At 44.1% G+C, this 14,406-nt stretch overlaps 1 protein-coding gene across 2 annotated transcripts in view; it reads left to right on the top strand.

Moving 5' to 3' along the window:
• LOC124014107 (KICSTOR complex protein ITFG2-like) overlaps positions 1 to 14,406 on the top strand; it is a 39,228-nt gene that overhangs the window by 13,251 nt on the left and 11,571 nt on the right. The gene's annotated exons all lie outside the window — the stretch shown is intronic.

Here is a 14,406-nt window from a genome sequence, read left to right as displayed (position 1 = left end):
GGTGAGGCTATGATCAGGGCGTCTCTAAACACACTCTATAATGGATGCATTTGTATCATTGTAAATGAAGGATACATTTCTTTTTTTTGTCTGCTGTTATTGAAGTTGATTTGCAACATGCCATTTTATTTACACTACATAATATAATTTTGGGTAAAGCATCAACAGCTATAATTACCTTAGAAGAAAGGGGTACATTTGAATGTCATTACAAATGATAATAATCGAGTTATAATTGAAGTTAAAGCTGGAGGGGGAAAAAATGTGATATGGTGTTGAAGGCATTAGGCTGTAAGAGCTTTAGCCAACATAAAAGGGTTTGGAAAACGTTCCCCTTTGAGTCCCATCTAAGCTCAAAGACAGGGCTAATAATAAGTACTGTCAGAAATAGTCTTTCCTCTTTGCGGGAAAAGAAAATGGTCCTACTCTGAACACTGACAGCCGCCTCTCGTACAAACAGCCTTTACGGAAAAACCCCATGAACTTCACGTGATCTTATGTGAAATGAATGTGATAACATGTGACAACATGTAAAGCGACATGTGATTAACATCAACCGACACATGAAAATGTGATCACGTGAAGTGTTCCAAAAGCATGATTTCAACGTGAAATATAGTTTTCTGTGTAAGGGAGTATCCCCCTCAAATCCTTCACCTTCGCCATCAGGTCACTCGGTTGTCATGGCAGTCTCCTCACACATCTAATAATAATATTGCGGGTCAGATAGCACTTGTGTGACACTAAAGACGCCCCCTGATCACTAGCACTGAGACTGATTCATATTTCAGTTCAGCCATCATTGTCCCTTCAAGGTCTCCTCTCTATCAAACACTGTATATCAATTCAAGGCGCTTTATTGGCATGGGAAACATACAGTTGAAGTCGGAAGTTTCTCACAATTCCTGACATTTAATCCTAGTAAAAATGTATTGTCTTAGATCAGTTAGGATCACCACTTTATTTTAAGAATGTGAAATGTCAGAATAATAGTAGCGAGAATGATTTACTTCAGGTTTTATTTCTTTCATCACATTCCCAGTGGGTCAGAAGTTTACATATACTCAATTAGTATTTGGTAGCATTGCCTTTAAATTGTTTAACTTGGGTCAAACGTTTCGGGTAGCCTTCCACAAGCTTCCCAAAATAAGTTGGGTGAATTATGGCCCATTCCTCCTGACAGAACTGGTGTAACTGAGTCAGGTTTGTAGGCCTCCTTGCTCACACATGCTTTTTCAGTTCTGCCCACAAATGTTCTATAGGATTGAGGTCAGGGCTTTGATGGCCACTCCAATACCTTGACTTTGTTTTCCTTAAGCCATTTTGCCACAATGTTGGATGTATGCTTGGGGTCATTGTCCATTTGGAAGACCCATTTTTGACCAAGCTTTAACTTCCTGACTGATGTCTTGAGATGTTGCTTCAATATACTGTATCCACATCATTTTCCTTATGATGCCATCTATTTTGTGAAATGCACCAGTCCCTCCTTCAGCAAAGCACCCCCACAACATGATGCTGCCACCCCCGTGCTTCACATTTGGGATGGTGTTCTTCGGCTTGCAAGCATCCCCCTTTTCCTACAAACATAACAACAGTTATTATGGCCAAACAGTTCTATTTTTGTTTCATCCGACCAGAGGACATTTCTCCAAAAAGTATGATCTTTGTCCCCATGTGCAGTTGCAAACCGTAGTCTGGCTTTTTTATGGCGGTTTTGGAGCAGTGGCTTCTTCCTTGCTGAGCGGCCTTTCAGGTTATGTTGATATAGGACTCGTTTTTACTGTGGATATAAATACTTCTGTACCTGTTACCTCCAGCATCTTCACAAGGTCCTTTATTGTTGTTCTGGGATTGATTTGCACTTTCGCACCATAGTACGTTCATCTCTAGGAGATGAGCGGTGTGACGGCTGCGTGGTCCCATGGTGTTTATACTTGCATACTATTGTTTGTTCAGATGAACGTGGTACCCTCAGGCGTTTGCAAATTGCTCCCAAGGATGAACCAGAATTCAAATCAAATCAAATCAAATGTTATTTGTCACATACACATGGTTAGCAGATGTTAATGCGAGTGTAGCGAAATGCTTGTGCTTCTAGTTCCGACAATGCAGTGATAACCAACAAGTAATCTAACTAACAATTCCAAAACTACTGTCTTATACACAGTGTAAGGGGATAAGGAATATGTACATAAGGATATATGAATGAGTGATGGTACAGAGCAGCATACAGTAGATGGTATCGAGTACAGTATATACATATGAGATGAGTGTGTAGACAAAGTAAACAAAGTGGCATAGTTAAAGTGGCTAGTGATACATGTATTACATAAGGATGCAGTCGATGATGTAGAGTACAGTATATACATATGCATATGAGATTAATAATGTAGGGTAAGTAACATTATATAAGGTAGCATTGTTTAAAGTGGCTAGTGATATATTTACATCATTTCCCATCAATTCCCATTATTAAAGTGGCTGGAGTTGGGTCAGTGTCAATGACAGTGTGTTGGCAGCAGCCACTCAATGTTAGTGGTGGCTGTTTAACAGTCTGATGGCCTTGAGATAGAAGCTGTTTTTCAGTCTCTCGGTCCCAGCTTTGATGCACCTGTACTGACCTCGCCTTCTGGATGATAGCGGGGTGAACAGGCAGTGGTTCGGGTGGTTGATGTCCTTGATGATCTTTATGGCCTTCCTGTAACATCGGGTGGTGTAGGTGTCCTGGAGGGCAGGTAGTTTGCCCCCGGTGATGCGTTGTGCAGTCCTCACTACCCTCTGGAGAGCCTTACGGTTGAGGGCGGAGCAGTTGCCGTACCAGGCGGTGATACAGCCCGCCAGGATGCTCTCGATTGTGCATCTGTAGAAGTTTGTGAGTGCTTTTGGTGACAAGCCGAATTTCTTCAGCCTCCTAAGGTTGAAGAAGCGCTGCTGCGCCTTCTTCACGACGCTGTCAGTGTGAGTGGACCAATTCAGTTTGTCTGTGATGTGTATGCCGAGGAACTTAAAACTAGCTACCCTCTCCACTACTGTTCCATCGATGTGGAAAGGGGGTGTTCCCTCTGCTGTTTCCTGAAGTCCACAATCATCTCCTTAGTTTTGTTGACGTTGAGTGTGAGGTTATTTTCCTGACACCACACTCCGAGGGCCCTCACCTCCTCCCTGTAGGCCGTCTCGTCGTTGTTGGTAATCAAGCCTACCACTGTTGTGTCGTCCACAAACTTGATGATTGAGTTGGAGGCGTGCGTGGCCACGCAGTCGTGGGTGAACAGGGAGTACAGGAGAGGGCTCAGAACGCACCCTTGTGGGGCCCCCGTGTTGAGGATCAGCGGGGAGGAGATGTTGTTGCCTACCCTCACCACCTGGGGGCGGCCCGTCAGGAAGTCCAGTACCCAGTTCCACAGGGCGGGGTCGAGACCCAGGGTCTCGAGCTTGATGACGAGCTTGGAGGGTACTATGGTGTTGAATGCCGAGCTGTAGTCGATGAACAGCATTCTCACATAGGTATTCCTCTTGTCCAGGTGGGTTAGGGCAGTGTGCAGTGTGGTTGAGATTGCATCGTCTGTGGACCTATTTGGGCGGTAAGCAAATTGGAGTGGGTCTAGGGTGTCAGGTAGGGTGGAGGTGATATGGTCCTTAACTAGTCTCTCAAAGCACTTCATGATGACGGAAGTGAGTGCTACGGGGCGGTAGTCGTTTAGCTCAGTTACCTTAGCTTTCTTGGGAACAGGAACAATGGTGGCCCTCTTGAAGCATGTGGGAACAGCAGACTGGTATAGGGATTGATTGAATATGTCCGTAAACACACCGGCCAGCTGGTCTGCGCATGCTCTGAGGGCGTGGCTGGGGATGCCGTCTGGGCCTGCAGCCTTGCGAGGGTTAACACGTTTAAATGTCTTACTCACCTCGGCTGCAGTGAAGGAGAGACCGCATGTTTTCGTTGCAGGCCGTGTCAGTGGCACTGTATTGTCCTCAAAGCGGGCAAAAAAGTTATTTAGTCTGCCTGGGAGCAAGACATCCTGGTCTGTGACTGGGCTGGGTTTCTTCTTGTAGTCCGTGATTGACTGTAGACCCTGCCACATGCCTCTTGTGTCTGAGCCATTGAATGGAGCTCTATAATTATTTTTCTGAGGTCTTGGCTGATTTCTTTTGATTTTCCCATGATGTCAAGCAAAGAGGCACTGAGTTTGAAGGTAGGCTTTGAAATACATCCACAGGTACACCTCCAATTGACTCAAATTATGTCAATTAGCCTATCAGAAGCTGCTAAAGCCATGATGTCATTTTCTGGAATTTTCCAAGCTGTTTAAAGGCACAGTCAACTTAGTGTATGTAAACTTCTGACCCACTGGAATTGTGATACAGTGAATTATAAGTGAAATAATCTGTCTGTAAACAATTGTTGGAAAAATTACTTGTCATGCACAAAGCAGATGTCCTAACCGACTTGCCAAAACTATAGTTTGTTAACAAGACATTTTTGGAGTGGTTGAAAAACCAACCTAAGTGTTTGTAAACTTCCGACTTCAACTCTAAGTTTACATTGCCTAAGCAAATGAAGTAGATAATATACAAAAGTGAAATTATCAATAAAAATGAACAGTAAACATTACTCACAGAAGTTCCAAAAGAATAAAGACATTTCAAAAGTCATTATGTACAGTATATATACAGTGTTGTAACGATGTGCAAATGGTTGAAGTACAAAAGGGAAAATAAATAAACATAAATATGGGTTGTATTTACAATGGTGTTTGTTCTTCACTGGTTGCCCTTTTCTTGAGGCAACAGGTCACAAATCTTGCTGCTGTGATGGCACACTGTGGTATTTCACCCAGTAGATATGGGAATTTATCAAAATCGGGTTTGTTTTCAAATTCTGTGTAATCTGAGGAAAATATGTGTCTCTAATATGGTCATACTTTTGGTAGGTGGTTAGGAAGTGCAACTCAGTTTCCACCTCATTTTGTGGGCAGTGTGCACAGCCTGTCTTCTCTTGAGAGCCAGGCTACGCTCACTGAGTCTGTACATAGTCAAAGCTTTCCTTAAGTTTGGGTCAGTAACAGTGGTCAGGTATTCTGCCACTGTGTACTCTCTGTTTAGGGCCAAGTAGCATTCTAGTTTGCTCAGTTTTTTTAGTTAATTACTTGACACATTGGAAAGAATTATCTTTTTGTTTTGTCATTCTCATTTGGTTGGGTCTAATTTTGTTGCTGTCCTGGGACTCTGCGGGGTCTGTTTGTGTTTGTGAATAGAGCCCCAGGACCAGCTTGCTTAGTGGACTCTTCTCCAGGTTCATGTCTCTGTAGGTGATGGCTTTGTTATAGAAGGTTTAGGAATCGCTTCCTTTTAGGTGGTTGTATAATTTAGCGGTTCTTTTCTGGATTTTGATAATCAGTAGGTATCATCCTAATTCTGCTCTGCATGCATTATTTGGTGTTTAACGTTGTACACGGAGGATATTTTTGCCGAAGTCTGCATGCAGAGTCTCAGTTTTATATCTCTATAGGCCTACCTACCCCATTTCCATTCTATATCACCGTTTTTATGTGCCATTCTGTGCGTTACTAGCCCACATGCTCCCCTGATCTCTGGAGCACAGAATGAAATAGAACAGTAAAGTATGCATGTATCTATCTATGCTCAGTAGCCCCTCTGTGAGAGCCTCCATGCATAATCTGGGTCTGTTTGTACAATAAAGCCGTATTGATTTTCACATAATATCGCTGCAATGTTGCATTCATACAGGCTGAATAGCATCCATACAGTATGAATAGCATTCATACAGACTGAATAGCATTCATCCAGGCTGAATAGCATTCATACAGGCTGAATAGCATTCATACTGGCTGAATATTGAAGTAGTGTTGGTAGTTGTTTACAGACGCTTCATGCATTGTCTCAACCTGAATAGACATGGTAATGTACTGTAATCGGTCCTGGTCCTTGTGAGTATATGAGAGCTGTTAGAAAGATGAGCCATAACAAAGTCCCTAGCCCATTAGACAACACTCATCTTGATGGAGATGTGCTTTTGCTGAGTCTCTGTGGTGGCTACAGTCTGTTCCAAACTGGCATGGTACCCCTGTGCGTGCTTAGGCTTGATGCTGGTGTGTGTGTGCGTGCGTGCTTAGGCTTGATGCTGGTGTGTGTGTGTGCATGCGCTCTCGCTCAGGCTTGATCCCAGTGTCACCGTGACGGGTTCTGATCTTGACTGACAGCCCACCGGCCCCTATCTACCTCACAAGGGTCCTTGATGTGAGGGCTAGTCTCTGTTTCCTCCGCGGCCCCCACCACGTGGAGAGAGAGAGGAGGAATCGAAACCCAGAGAGTCATTTCTCTTTGACAGGCAAGCCAAATCATCACATTGTGAGTTGACGTACAGAATACAGACAGACAGCGTGCAGAATACAGACAGACAGGTTTCTCCTCCACCCCACCAACCCTGTCTGTTTATTCTCAGGTCTATTAAAATAGGAGCAGGTAACATGTCAATTATAATACTGTGTGTCAACACTGGCCTGTAATTTTGACTGCAACTGTGCTGTCTTGTCCAATATTTATTTTCATGTCATGATCTAGTACATGATTTGAAATAACACTTTTCTTTCAATTGCCATAGTTACACCATTTAGCCTGCGAGGCTTAAAAGCAATGAAGGCTCTTCCATTTGTGACCGGTTGGACACAGTCACACATTGACCATCTTTCATCAGTGGAACGCCTATGTAACCTGAGATGGATCCTATGTGTAGTGATGAAGACTCCGAGAGAGATTCAGTGTGTGATGGTTCTGTGAGTGGGAGATTCAGTGTGTGATGGTTCTGTGAGTGGGAGATTCAGTGTGTGATGGTTCTGTGAGTGGGAGATTCAGTGTGTGATGGTTCTGTGAGTGGGAGTGTTGTATCAGCCTTTCATCCCACTGGGTCTGACTATGTCTCCTGCTAGGCTCTGCAGAGCCCCTCTCCTTCCAGTAAGTGAGAACGGTCTCCGGTACGGTGTCTATTTGTTGAGGCGGTCTGAAAATGGACACCGTACTCCAGGTCTGCGGGGAGGTGCTCTGTTACCCTGCAACACTCTTCCAAAGATGGAGAGAGACTTCAGACGTGGCTAGACTTTAGTGTGGGAGGCAAAAGAGGGTTAGATGCCTCAATGATGCCTCTAGTTTAATGCATTTGTAATCATATGACTAACAGAATCACAAGTGAGCAATAATACTTACTCTTCTGTTTTATTCACAGCAGTTTTCAAGTAATCAAGCAAGAAAATAGCTTGGCGGAGGTCCAGAGGTGTCAAAAGCCCCAAAGTACAACGGAGACTACCATTACTGTTTCCTGTGTTCAACGTTTACACCCCTGAATTATGCCGTTGTTCTCTGCAGAGGAACAAACGATGTGGCGAGTTAGAGCTGTGACAGGATGTGGCCTGTGCCCTGACTCCAAAGGAAAGTTGCTACTGGCCTCCCAAAGCATGCTGCGACGGCAAACTACAGTTTTGCACAGATTACTATGCTTTGAGTTATCTGTAGGGTGCTCGGGGGACGTTCTGTACCTGGCTTTGATATAATGTAGCTCCGCAGAGTTCCTTCTCTCTGTGGGCCTACACTTTTGAGCCCACGCGTTTGCGTTTAAACCTAGGATAAGCCAGGGACTTCCCATGGCTCAGATGAAACAGTTACTGAGAGACAGTTCAGATGAGATGAATGGACTTGGCTGTTTTTGTGACATGACAGCTGATACATCTGTAAAACAGACAGCAGACAGCAGCAGCACAGGACAATAGCTTTTTAAATTGACACTGATCTGATTAGAAGTTTCCTTAGCTGAGGTCCATTTCTCTTCCAAATTTGACATTAGCAATGTTATTCTGAATCCTGTCTACTGCAGTACCTGTTCTTATTCCATCAGCACTGTGGACATGGAGAACAGTGAGAAAATAGTCTCTTGTGACAGCCTTAACATTGAAGCTGATTTGGTTCTGGGTGCCAAGGTAACAACTTGGTCATAGAGACCTCTGCTAGTAGCATTGTTTTGAGCTTGTATTCCTTTGCAGTCAGAGATACATCTGTGTAATATGTGTGGCTCTAGTCCTAAGGCTGTTTGCTGGTAGCAGTGATTCAGCAGAGCACCTGGGGGCTGGGCTGGCATGGGGGATTAACAAACAGAGGCAGCCTGCCTCCCTGGTTCCTCTCTGATTTGGGGGTGGTGGGAGCATGCGTAACAGGGTTGGTTATGTTTCCACTTGCCACTAAAGAAATATGTATTCAGTGTATGTATTCCTATTGGCTGGTTGAATTTACATATCAATAAGGTGTTATGTCATTGGTCATGGTTGCAGATATGGGGAGATCGTGAAATGTAAATTCTTCGCAGTCTGAGGGTGAATGGGCAAGACAAAATATTTAAGATCCTTTGAACGGGGTATGGTAGTATGTACCAGGCACACCGGTTTGAGTGTGTCAAGAACTGCAACGCTGCTGGGTTTTTCAAGCTCAACTGTTTCTTGTGTGTATCAAGAATGGTCCACCACCCAAAGGACATCAAGCCAACTTGACACAACTGTGGGAAGCATTGGATCAACATTGGTCAGCATCCCTGTGGAACTCTTTCGACACCTTGAAGAGTCCATGCCCCGACGAATTGAGGGTGTTCTGAGTGCAAATGGGGGTGCATTCAATATTAGGAAGGTGTTCCTAGGGTTTTGTACACTCTGTGTGTGTGTGTGCGTGCGCGTGCGTACCTGTTAGATATTGCGGGCTTCCTGGGATTTGCTTTTGTATGTTAGTGCTGTAAGAGGGTTGTTAGCTAGCATTCTCTAATTGTAGTGGACACATTAGCTCCCTGCTTATTCAGTTATTTTCATGCTAACAGACGAATCACAAATCTACAGCCATCAACATACTGTTGCTCCTGCATTTCTAATGTGCTTCCTTCCTTGTGTCTATTGTCAGGTACTTACATTTATTGTATTTTGTACTCATTTTGTCGTTATGACGTTTGATTACAAAATACCCAGTCTGATATTGACATGCAAATTACTAATAACGAATCTACAGCCATCAACCTACTGTCCGTCATATCTAATGTGCTTCCTTGTGTCTATCGTCAGAATAATCACCAATCAACGGGGGATCTCTGGCTGAACAGTCCTTTCTTTAAGAACACAACGCAAGAGTTCCATAGTACGATCACATCTGTTACACATGTTAGCATTAGCACAGGGACGCAGCCAGCCAGGGACCTGCTCCCTAGTCAGAGGAGTCATCCCTCCAGACCCCAGTCCCTCGCTGTGGGAACATCTGCTTTCTCTGCTGCGCCAACTTGAAAAGGTTATTTTTATAACGACGTCACAGCAACACAACCATGAGAATATCAGAGCTATTAAAAAAAAGAAAATGGCAGCACAGTGACTCATGTTTTAGTTAGCGCTGCATATTCTCCCTTCTTCCCTCCAGTTGATCAGGTGGTGGATATTAGTGATACTGCTTGTGGTTCGATGTGTTTTGAGCAGATAAATGGTTGTACTGTAGCTTAGTCTTGTTTTTGTGTTATAACAGGCATTCGTCAAGATGTGACTGGCACATCTTAGTCTTGGCAGAGTAAATGTGTGCAAATTAGACCTGTAAAAAAAACTGCAAGCATAGCTAGCCAGAATACATCTTTTAATAGGCAGAGAAAATACTGTTCAGAAAAAAACACAAAAAATAAATGTATTTCATACGTCGATTACCATCGCACAGCATATTAGGAAGTACACTAGTACGAAACATTAGCAATAATTTGTGGGTGACCTCCATAGAAAGAGCTAGAGGTCAGATGGATATTGTTACACAGTTGAGAGCATGGCACTGTCCAGGACCCATCTTCACAAAAAGTCTGAGTTGGAGTGCTGATCTAGGATCAGGTCCATGTAATATTGTCCACTATGAGCTGAAAGGCATGACTGATCCGATATCAGCACCTACTCGGGATAGTCACTAGTTACCACAGCCACAAAGTCATAAACCCAGTCTATTTCTACGTCTCTTCCTGAAATTAGATTTTTATACCTAACCGTAACCACACTGCAAAACTTATGTCTAACCTTGAATTAAGACCAAAAAGCTCATTTTTGTTTTCATTTGTTTTTTTCCCGATATAGACAATCTTGACTGTGGCTGTGCTAACTAGTGGAAACCCGTACTCAAAGACTCTTTGAATACAGGTCCAGATGGTAAAAGCAGAGTATGAAGACCTTTTTGAGGGCGTCTGAATCTTTTCTTGATTGTCCAAACAATGCGAATGGATCAAGGCAGAGTGTAATGCATGTTAGTGGGAAGATTATAGCGTGGCCTTTTGGCTTTCTCACATGCCTGATTCACACCATAGGGTCAGACTGAACCAAGCCGAGCTGTACAGTACTGGATTGGACTCGTTACGTATCCTCCATAGTAGCTGGAACTGTGCTGTAAAGGATAATGAGAAAATATGATATTCAAGCCAGCACAGTACGTTTCGGCCCTGTAGTCGACCCTGTAGTGTGAAACTGTCAGTCAGGCAACAAGCAGGGGCCTGATGAGGATTCTGTGCCGCTGCGCCGGTCCTAGTAAAATACCAAATCAGCAAGCAAGGCTTGTCAAAGTGAATAACGTACGTCAGCAAAAGTGGAACGAATAAGAAGAGGAAAAATGTATCTAGCCTCCTTATTCCTGCTTGCAGGCAAAATCTCAAGCAGGAAGCACCAGTGACTAGATTGATAAAATAAAAAGTGGTCAGATGAAGCAGATGCTAAACTACAGGACTGTTTTGCTATCACAGACTGGAACATGTTCTGGGATTCCTCCAATGGCATTGAGGAGTACACCACATCTGTCATTGGCTTCATCAATAAGTGCATCGATGACGTCGTCCCCACAGTGGCCGTACGTACATACCCCAACCAGAAACCATGGTTTACAGGCAACATTCGCACTGAGCTAAAGGATAGAACTGACACTTTCAAGGAGCGGGACTCTAATTTGGCAGGGCCTACAAACCATTACAGACTACAAAGGGAAGCACAGCAGAGAGCTTCCCAGTGACACGAGCCAACCGGACGAGCTAAACCACTTCTATGCTCACTTCGAGGCAAATAACAGGGCCAGACGGATTACCCGGAAATGTACTGTGAGCATGTGCTGACCAACTAGCAAGTGTTTTCACTGACATTTTCAACCTCCCTGTCCGAGTCTGTAGTACCAACATGTTTTTAGCAGACCATCATAGTGCCTGTGCCAAAGAACACCAAGGTAACCTACAGTGCCTTGCGAAAGTATTCGGCCCCCTTGAACTTTGCGACCTTTTGCCACATTTCAGGCTTCAAACATAAAGATATAAAACTGTATTTTTTTGTGAAGAATCAACAACAAGTGGGACACAATCATGAAGTGGAACGACATTTATTGGATATTTCAAACTTTTTTAACAAATCAAAAACTGAAAAATTGGGTGTGCAAAATTATTTAGCCCCTTTACTTTCAGTGCAGCAAACTCTCTCCAGACGTTCAGTGAGGATCTCTAAATGAACCAATGTTGACCTAAATGACTAATGATGATAAATACAGTCCACCTGTGTGTAATCAAGTCTCCGTATAAATGCACCTGCACAGTGATAGTCTCAGAGGTCCGTTAAAAGTGCAGAGAACATCATGAAGAACAAGGAACACACCAGGCAGGTCCGAGATACTGTTGTGAAGAAGTTTAAAGCCGGATTTGGATACAAAAAGATTTCCCAAGCTTTAAACATCCCAAGGAGCACTGTGCAAACAATAATATTGAAATGGAAGGAGTATCAGACCACTGCAAATCTACCAAGACCTGGCCGTCCCTCTAAACTTTCAGCTCATACAAGGAGAAGACTGATCAGAGATGCAGCCAAGTGGCCCATGATCACTCTGGATGAACTGCAGAGATTTACAGCTGAGGTGGGAGACTCTGTCCATAGGACAACAATCAGTCGTATATTGCACAAATCTGGCCTTTATGGAAGAGTGGCAAGAAGAAAGTCATTTCTTAAAGATATCCATAAAAAGTTTTGTTTAATGTTTGCCACAAGCCACCTGGGAGACACACCAAACATGTGGAAGAAGGTGCTCTGGTCAGATGAAACCAAAATTGAACTTTTTGGCAACAATGCAAAACGTTATGTTTGGCGTAAAAGCAACACAGCTCATCACCCTGAACACACCATCCCCACTGTCAAACATGGTGGTGGCAGCATCATGATTTGGGCCTGCTTTTCTTCAGCAGGGACAGGGAAGATGGTTAAAATTGATGGGAAGATGGATGGAGCCAAATACAGGACCATTCTGGAAGAAAACCTGATGGAGTCTGCAAAAGACCTGAGACTGGGACAGAGATTTGTCTTCCAACAAGACAATGATCCAAAACATAAAGCACAATCTACAATGGAATGGTTCAAAAATAAACATATCCAGGTGTTAGAATGGCCAAGTCAAAGTCCAGACCTGAATCCAATCGAGAATCTGTGGAAAGAACTGAAAACTGCTGTTCACAAATGCTCTCCATCCAACCTCACTGAGCTCGAGCTGTTTTGCAAGGAGGAATGGGAAAAAAATTCAGTCTCTCGATGTGCAAAACTGATAGAGACATACCCCAAGCGACTTACCGCTGTAATCGCAGCAAAAGGTGGCGCTACAAAGTATTAACTTAAGGTGGCTGAATAATTTTGCACGCCCAATTTTTCAGTTTTTGATTTGTTAAAAAAGTTTGAAATATCCAATAAATGTCGTTCCACTTCATGATTGTGTCCCACTTGTTGTTGATTCTTCACAAAAAAATGCAGTTTTCTATCTTTATGTATTAAGCCTGAAATGTGGCAAAAGGTCGCAAAGTTCAAGGGGGCCGAATACTTTCGCAAGGCACTGTACCTAAATAACTACCAACCCGTAGCACTCACGTCTGTAGCCATGAAGTGCTTTGAAAGGCTGGTCATGGCCTACATCAACACCATCATCCCAGAAACCCTAGACCCACTCCAATTTGCATACCACCCCAACAGATCCACAGATGATGCAGTCTCTATTGCACTCCATACTGCCCTTTCCCACCTGGACAAAGGGAACACCTATGTGAGAATGCTATTCATTGACCACAGCTCAGCGTTCAACACCATAGTGCCCTCAAAGCTCATCAATAAGCTAAGGACCCTGGGACTAAACACCTCCCTCTGCAACTGGATCCTGAACTTCCTGATGGGCCGCCCCCCAGGTGGTAAGAGTAGGTAACACATCCGCCACACTGGTCCTCCCCTCAGGTGCCCCTCCTGTATTCCCTGTTCACTCATGACTGCATGGCCAGGCACGACTCCAACAACATCATTACATTTGACGAATACACAACAGTGGTAGGCCTGATCACCGACAACAATGAGACAGTCTATAGGGAGGAGGTCAGAGACCTGGCCGTGTGGTGCCAGGACAACAACCTCTCCCTCAACGTGATTAAGACAAAGGAGATGATTGTGGACTACAGGAAAATGAGGACCGAACACGCCCCCATTCTCATCGACGGGCTGCAATGGAGCAGGTTGAGAGCTTCAAGTTCCTTGGCGTCCACATGACCAACAAACTAACGTGGTCCAAGCACACCATGACAGTCGTGAAGCGGGCACGAAAAAATCTATTCCCCCTCAGGAGACTGAAAAGATTTGCCATGGATCCTCAGATCCTCAAAAGGTTCTACAGCTGCACCATCGAGAGCATCACTGCCTGGTATGGCAACTGCTCGGCCTCCGACTGCAAGGCACTACAGAGGGTAGTGCGAACGGCCCAGTACATCACTGGGGCCAATCTCCTGCCATCCAGGACCTCTATACCAGGCGGTGTCAGAGGAAGGCCCTGAAAATTGTCAAAGACTCCAGCCACCCTAGTCATAGACTGTTCTCTCTGCAACCACACAGCAAGCGTTACCGTAGCGCCAAGTCTAGGTCCAAGAGGCTTCTTAACAGCATCTACCCCCAAGCCATAAGACTCCTGAACATCTAGTCAAATGGCTAGCCAGAATATTCACATTGCCCCCCTCTCAACACCACTGCCACTCTCTGTTGTCATCTATGCATAGTCACTTTGATTATCTCTACCTACATGTACATACTTCCTCAATTAACCGGTGCCCCTGCACATTGACTCTGTACCGGCACCCCCCCTGTATATATTGTTATTTTTTACTGCTCGTCTTTAATTACTTGTTACTTTTGTCTGTTATTCTTATATTTTTTGAAACTGCACTGTTGGTTAGGGGCTCGTAAGTGAGCATTTCACTGTAAGGTCTACACCTGTTGTATTCGGCGCATGTGACTAAGAAAATGTGACTTGTTTTGAAACTGTCAGTCAGGCAACAAGCAGGGTCCTGATGATGATTCTGTG

The sequence above is a fragment of the Oncorhynchus gorbuscha genome, linkage group LG25 (genome assembly GCF_021184085.1).
Source record: "Oncorhynchus gorbuscha isolate QuinsamMale2020 ecotype Even-year linkage group LG25, OgorEven_v1.0, whole genome shotgun sequence".
Taxonomy (NCBI): Eukaryota; Metazoa; Chordata; class Actinopteri; order Salmoniformes; family Salmonidae; genus Oncorhynchus; species Oncorhynchus gorbuscha.
This window is presented reverse-complemented; position numbering and strand designations above follow the sequence as displayed.